Consider the following 15,491-nt stretch of genomic DNA (forward strand, 5'->3'; position numbering starts at 1 on the left):
AGGCATGGGAGTGACCTAAATTTCCTGTCTTGAAAGGAGTTTATAAAAGTTAGGAAGGGAAAGAGGTCCACTGAGGGGAGGTTTAGATTTTGAGGTATCTTGACACTGGCATGAAATTAGTTTTTGTGAAAACGAAAGATTGGGGCTCTCATCGAAAAGCACCCACTCCTACCCTCAGACAGCATGGTCCCATGTTTTGTAGAAAACAGTGTTGTCACTCACACTGAGCATAGTGAAGGCTTTGAATTTTCCTTTTGGTGCATTATCAGTCACTGATGGTGCTGAGTCATGAAGCACGTGGCCAGATTTGGGGATGGAGTCTTGTGCATGAGGGACTTCATAAGGCCTGAAAAGTGAATTTTCAGGAGCAGCTGCAGGCTCAAAGGGTTATCACCTCTCTTTCATTGTTTGGCACATCACCACTTTACTTCTCCAAATGGTATTTAGAAATAGCTTCTCCTTTACCATCCCCAAACCAGAATTCATCCTTTTGTCTTTTTCTTATCGGTGCAATTTGAGAAGCAATTCATTCAGGGCATTTCTGAACCCATGTTGAATAAAAGAGCAAGAATAAAGATGAATGAAATTTTTTTCTTGTGTTTTAAGTCCATTGGAGAAATGATGAGCAAGTTAGCTTCCATCAGCTGAGCATCTTCCTCTTACAGAAAGGGCCATGAGACTAGTGATTGGAGAAAGGAGTGGCTTACACGGCATCTTCTGCAGAAAGACTCTGGTTTAAATGAACTTCTCCCCGGCCTTCCTTTGGGCTCACCTCCACCTCTAGTCCACCTCATAATTAACTATGTTTCTAAAATTAATTTATTAGAGGGACAGTTTGATTCACAGGATGAGTGGATTTTGATTGGGGGTGGTGGAGGATGGAATGGGAAGGGCCTGCTGATTATTCCACTGCGGGCCTGAGCGACATGAAAAGGAAGGCCAGTTAAAAAGCAGAAAGAGAAAAAAGAAGGAACTGAGCCAGTCTTCTCAAAACTTTTGTTGGAAATCTGCTTGAAGACTAACTTACTCCCCTTAGCCATGGGATTGGGTCCTATTTTTTTGTAACTAGTTCTTCTAACATCCAACCATTTCCAAGTTGGTGACCCAAGAAGTCTCTTCCATCTTGATAGGGCAGAGAGATCTCTTCTCTAACCAACACTATAGAAAATCTTCTGCCACCAAGTACTCAGATTTCCTCCTGGGACCACCCCTGTAAGTTTGATCTTTCCAGATCAATCCTGTTGGTTAGGTGAATTGGGGCCAAGTCAATCCTAAATAAGTAAATACCAATTACAGGGGCAGAAAGCTTTTGAATCTCCCAGGGGAACAGACATGCTTGTGGAAATCCAGGTCAGGATGATATCAGATGGCGAAGATTACTCTTCTCCTCTCCAAGTTATACCAGCATGGAGTGACCCTTTATAGTCTCACTGAGCTTTCCAAGGGCCCAGGATGAACGATGCCAAAGAGCATCTAATTCCAGCATGGTTTCCCTCCAGGTCTCTCAACCACCAGAAGACAAATGCTTTATCTGCAGGGTCAGCTTCATGGTTGTGCAACCTCTGTGGTTACACAAGGCCCAGTTTTAGAAGGGAAGGCCCCCCCTTGGTTTAACATTCTACTGTCGCTGTTGTGAACTTCCCAACAACTTACAAACAAGGAACCCCACACTTTCATTTTGCCCTGAGCAATATGAATCATGTAGCTGGTCCTGCCTCTGTGCTGTCAGGGCCACTCAGGTGTAACAAGAGCGAGGAAATAAAATCAAGGGCCTGTTTTATCACCTTCCTCTGAGTTTATGTCTCCAGATGAGCACCTCATGAAACTGCCGCCCATGCTTTGATTTTAATTGATTTAGTGTTTAACCTCCTTTAATAGGAGGTTCTCAGAGGCCTCTTTCCCCCTTTTAGAACAATTTCCATACTGATTTAGAACCCTGAGTTAAAAGAGTGGTTCAGGTCTTGGCAAATGTGGTACTTCTGTCCTTTGAAAAGAAGCATTTTCTAAATCTCCTTGGCTGCTATTGTTTTATGGTACCCAGATAGCACCACCTCAATTTCATGGGTGCTTTTTATGCACTGTCCAGTATGCCTTATTTTTTAAGCAAGAACTAAGAGATATTCCTATAGGTGGTGGGTCCAAATTCTGAAACCAGCAGCAAGGATTGTGATTATTCATTCCTGAGTTTCCTTTTTTAAAAATAATTCTTATTTATTGATGTGTAGTTGATTTACAATGTTAGTTTCATGTGCACAGCAAAGTGATTCAGTCATACCTATAGATATATATATATATATATATATATATATATATATATATATATGTATATATTTCAGATTCCTTTCCATTACAGCTCATTACAAGAAACTGAATATAGTTCTCTGTGCTATACAGTAGGTCCTTGGGTTTTCTTAATCTTCATAAGCACAGCTGTGCACAGGTGAGGGGTGCACACAGTAGCGTTTACCTACTCCAGTTGGGTGGCACTGGGCGTCTGAGTTGGTTGGCTGGGGAGAAGCAGGTGAGCCTCTTCTCTGTGGGAGCCTCCTGCTTTCACTTACACACTGGACCTCGAAGCCATCTGGTTGAACAATTTCATAGAAATGATTAATTAGGAGACAGACTCTGTGAAAGTGGGAATAAAAGAATGTTAAGTCCTCCTTGGAGACACACCTGCTGACAGTGGCTCTATAGTGCATCTTTGATTGCAAAAGACAGTGTCCTCTGGTAAGCTGCAATCATGCCCCGCAGGTTGACACTTAGGCTTGTATGTCTGATGACATTAATTGCACAGTGGTTCTGCAAGTTGTGTGGAAATGGAGGTGACTGGTCTCAACCAGGGAGAGACGTGAGTGGGAGGGAGGAAAGAGATTTCTCTGAGGTTGTTGCAATGCTGCTGGTGGTTAAATATGCTTCTTTCTTGAGTGCTAAGCAGCATCTGCCAGGACTGTCAGATGCTGAGCAGCATATCTTTGATACTCACGAACCCTGATGGAGTAGGTAAAGGTAAAATTGTGTTAAATTTTAAGATTGTGTTTTCCTACTAGTTGCTTTCTGTGTGCATGTGGGTGTGGGTATGTGTGTAAATGGATGGAAAGGTGTTAGGTTGCAGCCTATTGATTTTTTTTTTATTCTGTTGGCAAATTTTCAACATTAACTAAGGAATGAAAGCTTCGTTTAACCTTCTTATTTCTTAACACTCTTGCTTCAATTTTAAGGTGCTTGATCTACTGAGACCAAGAATGATGAATGACTAGAGAGGGAGAATTGGTTTGAAGTAGGAGAGAGGTTACTTCACCATTTCTAGAGTAACTTTTGGCATAGAAAGTGCAAGAAGTTTTCATTCGCATAGACCTAGTCTGACTCTACTGTGTAATTGTGACATTGTGCAAATCTTAATCTTTCTGAACTTCAGTTTCCTTGTTTATAAAATTGGGATAATAACACCTGCTTCCCAGGGTGGTAAAGGATTTAATGAAATAATGTTAACAAAGAGTTTAGTGCAGTATCTGCCTCCCGGTAGAAGCTCAGTAGAAGCTGGTTACATTTAGTTTATCAACTCTCTCTCTAGAACCCTCTCCTAGCATTGGAGTCATGGCCTGCCATTCTCGACTCCCCTAATCATGAGTGTTTCCCCAGCCTGCTTATTGTAGGTTGTGGTTAATTGAGACAAAGCTAAGGCTAGCCTAGTTCTAATGATTCTGTGGACATTTCATTTCATTTCATTTTATGCAGTTAGATAGGCAGAATAGATGTGGGTAAGATATATGTCGTAAATGCTGAATTCTACTTCACTTGATTTGTAACATTTCCCCGCTCTGGGATCTTTTAAGAATTTGGCAGCTAAAGCATAAGTCCCGCCATCCACTCTTTCCATCCAGCCATCCATCCATTTATGCATCCAGCCATCCAACCAATGCTTATGTACTGAATCACTCACTATATGCCAAGCACAGTTCTTAGAGCCAGAGATAAAGCAGTAAAGAAAAATAGAAAAAGAAATCCACATTCATGGATCTTTTATGCTAGTGAGGGGAGATGCAATAAACAAAGTAAGTTGGTGAAGTTTGCAGTATATTAGAAAGGGATTTATTCTGGGGAAAGTAAAGCAAGAAAAGGGGATGGGGTGTTGAGACAGCTTGCAGTTTTCAATAGGTTGATCAGGGAGGGCCTCACTGAGAAAGTTTTGGAGCAAAGGCTTAGAGGAGATAAGAGGGAAGAGCATTTCAAGCAGGAGGAGCAGCAAGTGCCAAGGTTGGAAGGCAGAGGCAGGCCTGGTGTGCGAAGAGAAGGGAGGCCAGTGTGGCTGGTGGAGAGGATGTGGAGAGGGGGCTGGAGAAGTGACAGGGGCTAAATCACACAGGCTCTGAGTCTCTTGTGAAGACTTGGACCCAACCTACATTTCAGCAGGATAACACTGGCTCCTGTGTTGAGAATAATCCAAAAGGGTAAAAGTGGAAGCAGAGAGTCCAGTGAGACCATTGTAATAACCCAGGCCTGGACCAGAGTGGTCACAGGGGAGGTGGTGAGAAGTGGACAGGTCCTGAGCACATTTTGGAGGCAGAGCCAATAGGATTTTTCTAATGGATAGGCTGTGGGAAGTGAGAAAAAGGAAAGAGCCAAGGATGACTTTGAATCTTTTGGTGTGAGTGAAGATGAAGTTGTCACTGAGCAGGGAAAACCAGAACAGATCTGGCTGGGAATGTTGGCAGTTCTGTTTTGGACAACTTTGAATTTGGGATGTGTGTTAGACATCTGAGTGGAGATGCTGAGTGGGAAGTTGGATAAAGGAGCCTAGAGTTCAAGGGGGAAGTTTAGCCTAAGATGAAAATCTGGGAGGAGTGGACATGTGGTATACTATTTACTGCTGTGAAACAGGATGGGACCTCCCCATACTGAAGGTAGAGCAAAAAGAAAAGAGTTCTAAAAACTGAGCCGTTGGACATTCTAATTTTAAGAATCTGCAAGATTAGGAGAAAGCAGAAAAGAAGGAAGGACCAATGAAGAGGAAGAATAAGGGAAGAATATTTTCCAGGGAGGTGGCAGTGATCATCTCTGTGAAATTCTGCTAGTGGCTCAAGGAAGATGAGGACAAAATTGGCTACTGAATTTAGCAACATGAGGATCTTTGGTGACCTTGACAAGAGAACTAGAATCAAGTAGGACTGGTAAAGAAGGGACAGATTGAGGCGGACAACGGTGAAGTTAGAGACCATCAAATTGCTGCCAATCTTTCCCCACTCTGTATCCAGAAGAACCAAGCCCCTCAACTTCCCAATTTGCTTATTCGTCTTTATTTTATGTTGCCAACTCTATTAATTTTTGTAGACAATCTGAAATTCTCTTGGAATGGGCTGGCAAGCAGGCGAGGTGGGGTGCTCTCCCGGATAGGTTTGTCTCCAGCCTCTTTTGGGGTACAGGGCTTGTTATTACTTCCCCTCATGTCTGGTGGTAGAAATGTGGCTGCATGCCTGGTCCTGAGTCGGGGTGCGTCCAGGCTAAGCTGTGCACACTGCCTTACACGGGAGGCACAGGGCCTTCCAGGAGGATGCATCTAGATCACTCGGGGCTTGATCGTCGCGGCAGGTTGGAGCTTGTTCTCATTGCCTCTTGGTGAGGCCCTGGGAGAAACCTGTTTTCATACATGTCTTGTTAAAGGTGCTGAGAAGAGCAAATAGAACTCTTAATTTGGGATAAACTAGAGGGATTTCAGAGGAGAGCTACAAAGTGAGCAACATGATTGGGGAAAGGACAAAAAAAAATCAAGTGGCGTGAGAACGCCTCTCAGCTGAGGCAGTTGTCCTTCAGGGCTATGAAGATTCCTGTAGGCCCGCAAAGGCTGACCTGCATTTTACAAGTAACTGTGGAATTTAGCAGGTGTTTCAAGGAGGCTCTTTCCTGGGCCAGGGCCAGAAAATGACTCAGCTGCTTTGGAAATAGTTGGCTTTTGTTGAGGCACCAAGGGAGCTCCCCTTCAGGGTGCTGGACACAATTCCCAGTAAGCAGGAATATCTGCTAACTCCTCCACCTCCCTCCTGTTGATTCACTGAGGCCACACCATTTCTGGCTCATGAAAACAGGAACGAATCATTTGGGAACATGATTTTGGAGTTTTCCTTTAGGGCTGTGTTAAGATGCTAGCAGATGCCAGATACAGGATTAACTAGTGGTGCCCCTTTTTGCTGTCCCTGCTGGGTTCTGGAGAGTGATTCTTCCTGCTCTGCTGTTCTGTCTTGGAATGGGTTGACAAGCAGGCCAGGTGGGGTGCTCTCCCAGGTAGGTTCTGTCCTGCTCTGTCGTTTGGTCTTATCCATTGAGCATCTCCCTGCAATGCCTCTTTAAAGAACAGATTTTATTTTTTTGAGGAGTTTTAGGTTCACAGCAAAATTGAGAAGAAAGTACAGAGAGTTCCCATATATGCTCTCTTTCCATACTTGTATGGCCTTCCCTGCTATCTACCCCTCACTGCAGAGAGGTATGTTTTGATAAATCTACACTGACATATTATCACTCAGAGTTCATAGTTTACGTTACAGATCACTCCTGGTGGTGTACATTCTGTGGATTTTGGCAACTGTATAATGACATGTGTCTACCATTTTAGAATCATATGAGTAGTTTACTGCCCTAGAAATCTCCAGTGCTCTGCTGATTCAGCCCGCCCACTTTCCTAAGCCCTGGCAACCACTGATCTTTTCACCGTCTCTGTGATTTTGTCTTTTCTAATATGTCACATAATTGGAATCGTACAGTATGTAGTATTTTCAGATTGACTTCTTTCACTTAGTAATATGCATTTAAATTTCTTCCATGTCTCTTTGTGGCTTGATAGCACATTTCTTTTTATCACTGAATAATGTTCCATTATACGGATGTGTTACACTTTATCCATTCATCTACTGCAGGACATCTTGATTGTTTCCAAGTTTTGACAATTATGAATAAAGCTATTATAAACATCCATGTGCAAGTGTTTTTGTGGACAAATTTTCAACTCATTTTGGGTAAATACCAAGGGACATGATTGCTGGATCTTATAGTAAGAGTCTGATTAGTTTTTAAAGAAGCTGCCAGATGGTTTTGCAGAGTATCAATGCCATATTGCTTTCCTATCAGCAATGAATAGGAGTTCCTGTTGCCCTACGTCATGACCAGCACTTGGTATGTCAGCATTCCAGATATTAGCCATTCTAGTAGGTGTGTGGTGGTACCTTACTGTTACTTTAATTCACAGTTCCTTAATGTCATGACATTGGGCTTCTTTTCATATGCTTATTTGCCATCTGTATACCATCTTTGGTGAGGTGTCTGTTTAGGTCTTTGACCTACTTTTTTATTTGGTTGTTTATTTTGTTTTGTTTTCCTTTCTTTTTTGTTGAGATAAAATTGACATATAACATTTTATTAGTTTTAGGTGTACAACATAATGATCTGATAAATGTATGTGCTGAAAAATGATTATCACAGTAAGTTTAGTTAACATCAATCACCACACAGTCACACATTTTTTGTATGTGTGCTGAGAGCTTTTAAGATCCACTCTCTTAGCAACTTTCAAATACACAATGTAGTATTATTAACTATAGTCACCACGCCGAACATTACATTCCCAGGTCTTATTTATAACCGGAAATTTGTACCTTTTGGTCACCTTTACTCATTTTATCCCACTTCTTACACCAGCCTAGGGCAACTGCTGATCTGCTGTCTGTATCTATGAGTTTGGGGTTTTTAAAATTCAACATATAATCAAGATCATATAGTATTTGTCTGTCTTTCTCTGACTTGTTTCTCTTAGCATGATACCCTCAAGGTCCACCCATGTTGTTGCATATGGCAGAATTTTCTTCTTTTTATGATTGAATAATATTCTGCTATATATATATGTATACCACATTTTAAAATTCACTTATCCATCATTGGACACTTAGGTTGTTTCCATGTCTTCACTGTTGCAAATAATGCTGCAGTGTACATGTGGGTGCAGATATCTTTTTGAGGTAGTGATTTTTGTTTCCTTTGGAGAAATACCCAGAAGTGAAATGACTGCATCACATGGTAGTTTTATTTTTAATTTTTAAAGAAACCTCCATACTGTTTCCTACCTACAGTGGCTGTACCAATTTATATTCCTCTCAACAGTGCACAAGGATTTCCGTACTTTACATCTTTACTAACACTTGTTATTTCTTGTCTTTTTGATAATAGCCATTCTAACAGATGTGAGGTGTTATCTCATTGTAGTTTTGATTTACAGTCCTCTGATGATTAGAGATGTTGAGTACCTTTTCATATACCTGTTGGCCTTTTTTATGTCTTCCTTGGGAAAAAAAAAACTGTTCTGTTCCTCTGCCCATTTTTAATTGGACTGCTAATTTTTTGCTATTGAATTGTGTAAGTTTTTAATATATTTTGGATGTTAACTCCTTATCAGATGTATGAGTTGCAAATATTTTCTCCCATTCCATAGGTTGCCTTTTTATTCTGTTGATGATTTCATAGCTGTACAGAAATGTTTTAGTTTGATGTAGTGCCACTTACTTTTATATATTAATCTTGTATCTCAATATCTTGCTATAATTGCTAATTAGTTCTAGTTTTTGTTGATTCTTTTGAGTTTTCTACATAGAGGATCATGACATCTGAGAACAAAGACAGTTTTATTTCTTCCTTCCCAATGTATACCTTTTATTCCCATGTCTTGTCTTCTTGCGTTAACCAAGACTTCCAGTAAGTACAGTGTTGAAAAGGAGACGGAATATCTTTGCTTTTCCTGATCTTAGCAAGAAAGTTTCTGGTTTCTCACTATCAAATAAGATGTTAGCTATAGATTTTGGTAGATAGTCTTTATCAAGTTGAGGAAACTTCCTTCTACTCCTAGGTTGCTGAGAGATTATTATTATTATTATTATTATCATCATCATCATGAATGGGAGTTGGATTTTGTCAAATGCTATTTCTGCATATCTATTGATATGATCATGCAGTTTTTCTTTACCCTATTGTTGTGATGGACTACAGTAATTGATTATCAAATGTTGAACTAGCTTTGCACACCTGCGATAAATCCTACTTGCTTGTGATGTACAATTATTTTTATACATTGTTGAAGTTGATGTGCTAACATTTTGCTGAGAAGTTTTGTATCTCTGTTTATAAGATATATTGATCTGTATTTTTGCTTTTCTGTGATGTCTTTGTCACATTTTGGTGTTAAGATAATGTCGGCCTTAAAAAATAACTTAGGAAGTATTCCCTTGGCTTCTGTCTGAAGAGATTATTGATAATTGGTATAATTTCTTCCTTAAATGTTTCATAGAATTCATCAGTGAACCCATCTGGGCCCGATGTTTTCTATTTTGGAAGGTGATTAATTTTCTATTCAACATTTAAAATAGATTTAGAGATATTCAGATTGTCCGTATCTTTTTATATGAGTTTGGTAGACTGAGTCTTCCAAGGAATTGGTCTGTTTCATTTAGGTATCCTAGAATTTGTAAGTATAGAGTTGTTCGTATTGTTCCTTTCCTTTTCAAGTTCATGAGATCTGTAATGGTGTCCCTTCTTTCATATCTTTTTTTTTTTTTTTTTTACTGAGGTAAAGTCAGTTTACAATGTTGTGTCGACTTCTGGTGTACAGCACAATTCTTCAGTCATATGTGAATATGCATATATTCATTTTCATATTATTTTTCACCATAAGCTACTACAAGATATTGAATATATTTCCCTGTGCTATACAGTATAAACTTGTTTATCTATTTTATATATACCAGTCAGTATTTGCAAATCTCGAACTCCCAGTTTATCCTCTCCCACCCCTCTCCCCTCATATCTAATATTAATAATTTGTGTCTTCTCTCTTTTTTCCTTAGTTAGCCTGGCTAGAGGCTTATTGATTTTACTGATCTTTTAAAAAAAAACAAAAAACAAACAGCTTTTGGTCTTGTTGATTTTTCTCTATTGGTTTTCTGTTTTTAATTTTATTATTTTTTCTCCTAATTCTTATTATTTCTTTTTTTCTGTTTACTTTTTTTTGTTTTTTTAAAACATTTTTTAGTGATTTATAATCATTTTACAATGTTGTATCAAATTCCAGTGTTCAGCACAATTTTTCAGTCATTCATGGACATATACACACTCATTGGCACGTTTTTTTCTCTGTGAGTTATCATAACATTTTGTGTATATTTCCCTGTGCTATACAGTGTAATCTTGTTTATCTATTCTACAATTTTGAAATCCCAGTCTATCCCTTCCCACCCTCCATCCCCCTGGTAACCACAAGTCTGTATTCTCTGTCTGTGAGTCTATTTCTTTTTTTTCTCTTTTTTTTTTTTAACACTTTTTATTGATTTATAATCATTTTACAATGTTGTGTCAAATTCCAGTGTTCAGCACAATTTTTCAGTTATTCATGGACATATACACACTCATTGTCACATTTTTTTCTCTGTGAGTTATCATAACATTTTGTGTATATTTCCCTGTGCTATACAGTGTAGTCTATTCTACAATTTTGAAATCCCAGTCTATCCCTTCCTACCCTCCACCCCCCTGGTAACCACAAGTCTGTATTCTGTCTGTGAGTCTATTTCTGTCCTTTATTTACGCTTTGTTTTTGTTTGTTTGTTTGTTTTTGTTTTTGTTTTTTAGATTCCACATATGAGCGATCTCATATGGTATTTTTCTTTCTCTTTCTGGCTTACTTCACTTAGAATGACATTCTCCAGGAGCATCCATGTTGCTGCAAATGGCATTATGTTGTCGGTTTTTATGGCTGAGTAGTATTCCATTGTATAAATATACCACTTCTTCTTTATCCAGTCACCTGTTGATGGACATTTAGGCTGTTTCCATGTTTTGGCTATTGTAAATAGTGCTGCTATGAACATTGGGGTGCAGGTGTCATCCTGAAGTAGATTTCCTTCTGGATACAAGCCCAGGAGTGGGATTCCTGGGTCATATGGTAAGTCTATTCCTAGTCTTTTGAGGAATCTCCACACTGTTTTCCATAGTGGCTGCACCAAACTGCATTCCCACCAGCAGTGTAGGAGGGTTCCCCTTTCCCCACAGCCTCTCCAGCATTTGTCATTTGTGGATTTTTGAATGATGGCCATTCTGACTGGTGTGAGGCGATAACTCATTGTAGTTTTGATTTGCATTTCTCTGATAATTAGTGATATTGAGCATTTTTTCATGTGCTTTTTGATCATTTGTATGTCTTCCTTGGAGAATTGCTTGTTTAGGTCTTCTGCCCATTTTTGGATTGGGTTGTTTATTTTTTTCTTATTGAGTCGTATGAGCTGCTTATATATTCTGGAGATCAAGCCTTTGTCGGTTTCACTTGCAAAAATTTTCTCCCATTCCGTAGGTTTTCTTCTTGTTTTACTTCTGGTTTCCTTTGCTGTGCAGAAGCTTGTAAGTTTCATTAGGTCCCATTTGTTTATTCTTGCTTTTATTTCTTCTAGGAGAAAATTTTTTAAATGTATGTCAGATAATGTTTTGCCTATGTTTTCCTCTAGGAGGTTTATTGTATCTTGTCTTATGTTTAAGTCTTTAATCCATTTTGAGTTGATTTTTGTATATGGTGTAAGGGAGTGTTCTAGCTTCATTGTTTTACATGCTGCTGTCCAGTTTTCCCAACACCACTTGCTGAAGAGACTGTCTTTATTCCATTGTATATTCTTGCCTCTTTTGTCGAAGATGAGTTGACCAAAAGTTTGTGGGTTCATTTCTGGGCTCTCTATTCTGTTCCATTGGTCTATATGTCTGTTTTGGTACCAATACCATGCTGTCTTGATGACTGTAGCTCTATAGTATTGTCTGAAGTCTGGGAGAGTTATTCCTCCAGCCTCTTTCTTTCTCTTCAGTAATGCTTTGGCAATTCTAGGTCTTTGATGGTTCCATATGAATTTTATTATGATTTGTTCTAGTTCTGTGAAATATGTCCTGGGTAATTGGATAGGGATTGCATTAAATCTGTAGATTGCCTTGGGCAGTGTGACCATTTTAACAATATTGATTCTTCCAATCCAAGAGCATGGAATATCTTTCCATTTTTTAAAGTCTTCTTTAATTTCCTTCATCAATGGTTTATAGTTTTCTGTGTATAATTCTTTCACCTCCTTGGTTAGATTTATTCCCAGATATTTTATTACTTTGGGTGCTATTTTAAAGGGGATTGTTTCTTTACTTTCTTCTTCTGTTGATTTATCGTTAGTGTAAAGAAATGCAACTGATTTTTGAACGTTAATTTTGTAACCTGCTACCTTGCTGAATTCTTCAATCAGCTCTAGTAGCTTTTGTGTGGACCTTTTAGGGTTTTCTATATATAGTAACATGTCATCAGCATATAATGACACTTTAACCTCTTCCTTTCCAATTTGGATCCCTTTTATTTCTTTCTCTTGCCTGACTGCTGTGGCTAGGACTTCCAGGACTATGTTGAATAGGAGTGGTGATAGTGGGCATCCTTGTCTTGTCCCAGATTTTAGTGGGAAGCTTTTGAGTTTTCCACTGTTGAGTACTATGCTGGCTGTAGGTTTGTCATATATAGCTTTTATTATGTTGAGATATGTTCCCTCTATACCCACTTTGGTGAGAGTTTTTATCATAAATGGGTGTTGAATTTTATCAAATGCTTTTTCTGCATCGATTGAGATGATCATGTGGTTTTTGTCCTCTTCTGTTTACTTTAGATTTAATTTGCTCTTCTTTTTCTAGTTTCTTAGGTGGAAGCTTAGATTATTCATTTTAGATCTTTATTCTTTTTAAATATATGTGTTCAATGTTATAAGTTTTCCACTTAACACTACTTTTGCTGCATCTCACACATTTTGATAAATTGTGTTTTCATTTTCATTTAACTCAAAATATTAAAAAAAAAAAACTCTTGAGACTTTTCCTTTGTCCCATGTGTTATTTAGAAGAATGTAGTTTAATCTCCATGTATTTGGGAATTTTCAGCTATCTTTCTCTTACTGATTTCTAGTTAAATTTTATTGTGGTCTGAGAGGATATGTTGCATGATTTCAATTCTTTTAACTTCACTGAGGTTTGTTTTATGGCCCAGAATGTGATCTGTCTTGACTGTTCCATTTGAGCTTGAGCAGAATGGGTATTCTGCTGTTTTTGGATGAAGTAGTTTATTGATGTCAATTATATCCAGTTGATTGATGGTGCTGTTGCATTCAACTATGTCCTTATTTATTTTCTGCCTGCTGGATCTGGCTGTTTCTGGTAGGGATGTTAAAGTCTCCAATTAAAGCGATGGATTTATCTATTTCTTTTTGCAGTTCTATCAGTTTTTGCCTCATGTATTTTGATGTTCTGTTGTTAGGTGCATACACATTAAACATTTTTATGTCTCCTTAGAGAACTGACTTTTATCATTATGTAGTGCTCCTTCTTATTCCTGATAATTTTCCTTGCCCTAAAGACTGCTCGTCCAAAATTCATATGGCTACTCCTGCTCTCTTTTGATTAGTGTTAACATAATAAAACTTTCTCCATCTCTTTGCTTTTAATCTATATGTATCTTTATATTTAAAGTGAGTTTCTTGTAAACAACATATAGTTGGGTATTTTAAAAATTTTGATCCACTTTGACAATCATTGTCCTTTAATTGATGCATTTTGACCATTGGTGTTTAAAGTGATTGTTTATATAGTTGGATTAATATCTACCATACTTGTTACTGTTTTTTATTCATTGCCCTTGTTCTCTATTCCTATTTTTGTCTTTTTGTCCTTTTCTATCTTTTGTAGTTTTACCTGCAATGCCTTTTTACATAGCCACCTGTATTCCTCTCTCACCCTGCCCCCAAGACACACACACAGCAAAGGAACTTTCAACTCTCTGCAGTCTGATGTGAGCTGTTGTGGGGCCTCTGGTTCTAGTCTTTTTCCTGCATCTCTTGGAGAAGCAAGCAGACACAGTCTGCCAACCTGGCTTTCTTCCTTTTAGGTAACAGCAACCTCTGCCTTCATCATTTCCTGTTTCTTAGAGAGTGGGAGCAGAGTATCTCATCACTAAGAAAAATCTCTCACTTTTTCTGTCTTGATCTAGGAGGAGGAGGGATAAGGGGAAGTAAAAAGTTGAGTTCCTCATGGTTGCACTGCCGGGCTGGGATCTGGAGGTAACCTTTGCAGTATCAGGGTGGGATTCACGTCAAGGAGACTTCCTAATTCTTCTTTGGCCCATGGGGGATGAGTGGGTGAACATTTTATTAGCCTTCAGGAAGGAAGATATTTGCTTTCCAGTCATTTCCCAATGTTGAAGAACCCCTTTAGAAGCTGGGGATAAAGTTTAGAGAGTGGAGCTCTGTGAAGGCCTGATGTCTTTTTTTCCCCCCCTTATTTTGTGTTGAAGTGTAGTTGATTTACAATGTTAGTTTCAGGTGTACAGCAAAGTAATTCAGTTATACATATAAATCTATATATATTTTTTCAGATTTTTTTCTGTTATAGGTTATTACAAGAAACCCAATATAGTTGCCTGTGCTATACAGTAGGCCCTTGCTGTTTATTTATTTTATATACAGTAATGTGTATCTATTAATCCCAAACTCCTAATCTATCCCTCCTCCTCCACCACCTTCCCCTTTGGTAACCACGATTTGTTTTCTTTATCTGGGGGTCTACTATTTCTGGTTTGTAAATAAACTGTTTTTGTTTTTGGATTCTACATACAAGTGACACTGGGTGTCATTTAATTTGGGATTTAGAAAAGCTTAAATTTCTCTGGCATGTGCTCAGCTCCACACTGGCAATGTTAGACAGATGGAATACAGGTGATCTCTATGTCTCTGGCTGAGGTTGGGTGTGTACAGAGCTGAGGAGGCATGTTAGAAAGTTTGGCATATTTTGGGAACTATAAGCCACCATTTTGTTCGGTTGTAGCAGAGTCCTAGTGGACAGCAGCAAATGAAATAAGGATCCATTAAAATATGTCTGGAGGAGGAAGGGGACACTCCCATGCTAGCCTGCAATGGTCAGACTATGCTTTTGAAAAAAGAATGTCTGTGAGATTCAAAATAATACTTTATATGAGCCCTGGGATGTCTCACCTGGAGGATAGAGAGATTTAGATGGCAGTGTGGCTCGACTAGACTTGTTTGGTAGGGTTTCTGGTAGTGAGACAGCACAGCTGGGTCAGGGATGCTGTGTTCTGAATCTTCCTTCTTTCACTCAAAAGAGAACGTGATCTTGGGAAAGTTACATGCCATCTCCAAACCAGTGTCCTCATTTATGAAGATGGTTCTCACAATGCCTACTTCACCAGGGTTGATGTGAGAATTAAATCACATGATTTTTGATGTGTGAAAAAACTTAACATAGTAAATATCTGACAAGTTTAGTTTCTCTTTCCTTTCTTTTTCTCTTTCCCTTTCCCCCATCTTTCTGCCCTTCCTACCCTCTCTTTTCCATGAATTGACTTTTTTATTAAGTAAGTAATACATGTCAGGCCTGCAAGGATCTATATTGTC

General features: G+C 38.8%; 1 protein-coding gene across 7 annotated transcripts in view; it reads left to right on the forward strand.

Moving 5' to 3' along the window:
• TMEM45A (transmembrane protein 45A) overlaps nucleotides 1–15,491 on the forward strand; it is an 85,240-nt gene that overhangs the window by 19,294 nt on the left and 50,455 nt on the right. The window contains exon 1 of one of the 7 annotated variants that reach the window (XM_032477820.1): nucleotides 2,928–3,006. The exons of 5 other annotated variants lie outside the window; for them this stretch is intronic. The gene's annotated coding sequence lies outside the window, so the exon portion shown is untranslated. Of the gene's footprint in view, nucleotides 1–2,927; nucleotides 3,007–15,491 lie in introns of those variants that run through there. One more of the 7 variants, XM_032477839.1, reaches the window with a different exon arrangement.

This window comes from Camelus ferus, chromosome 1, assembly GCF_009834535.1.
Source record: "Camelus ferus isolate YT-003-E chromosome 1, BCGSAC_Cfer_1.0, whole genome shotgun sequence".
Classification (NCBI taxonomy): Eukaryota; Metazoa; Chordata; class Mammalia; order Artiodactyla; family Camelidae; genus Camelus; species Camelus ferus.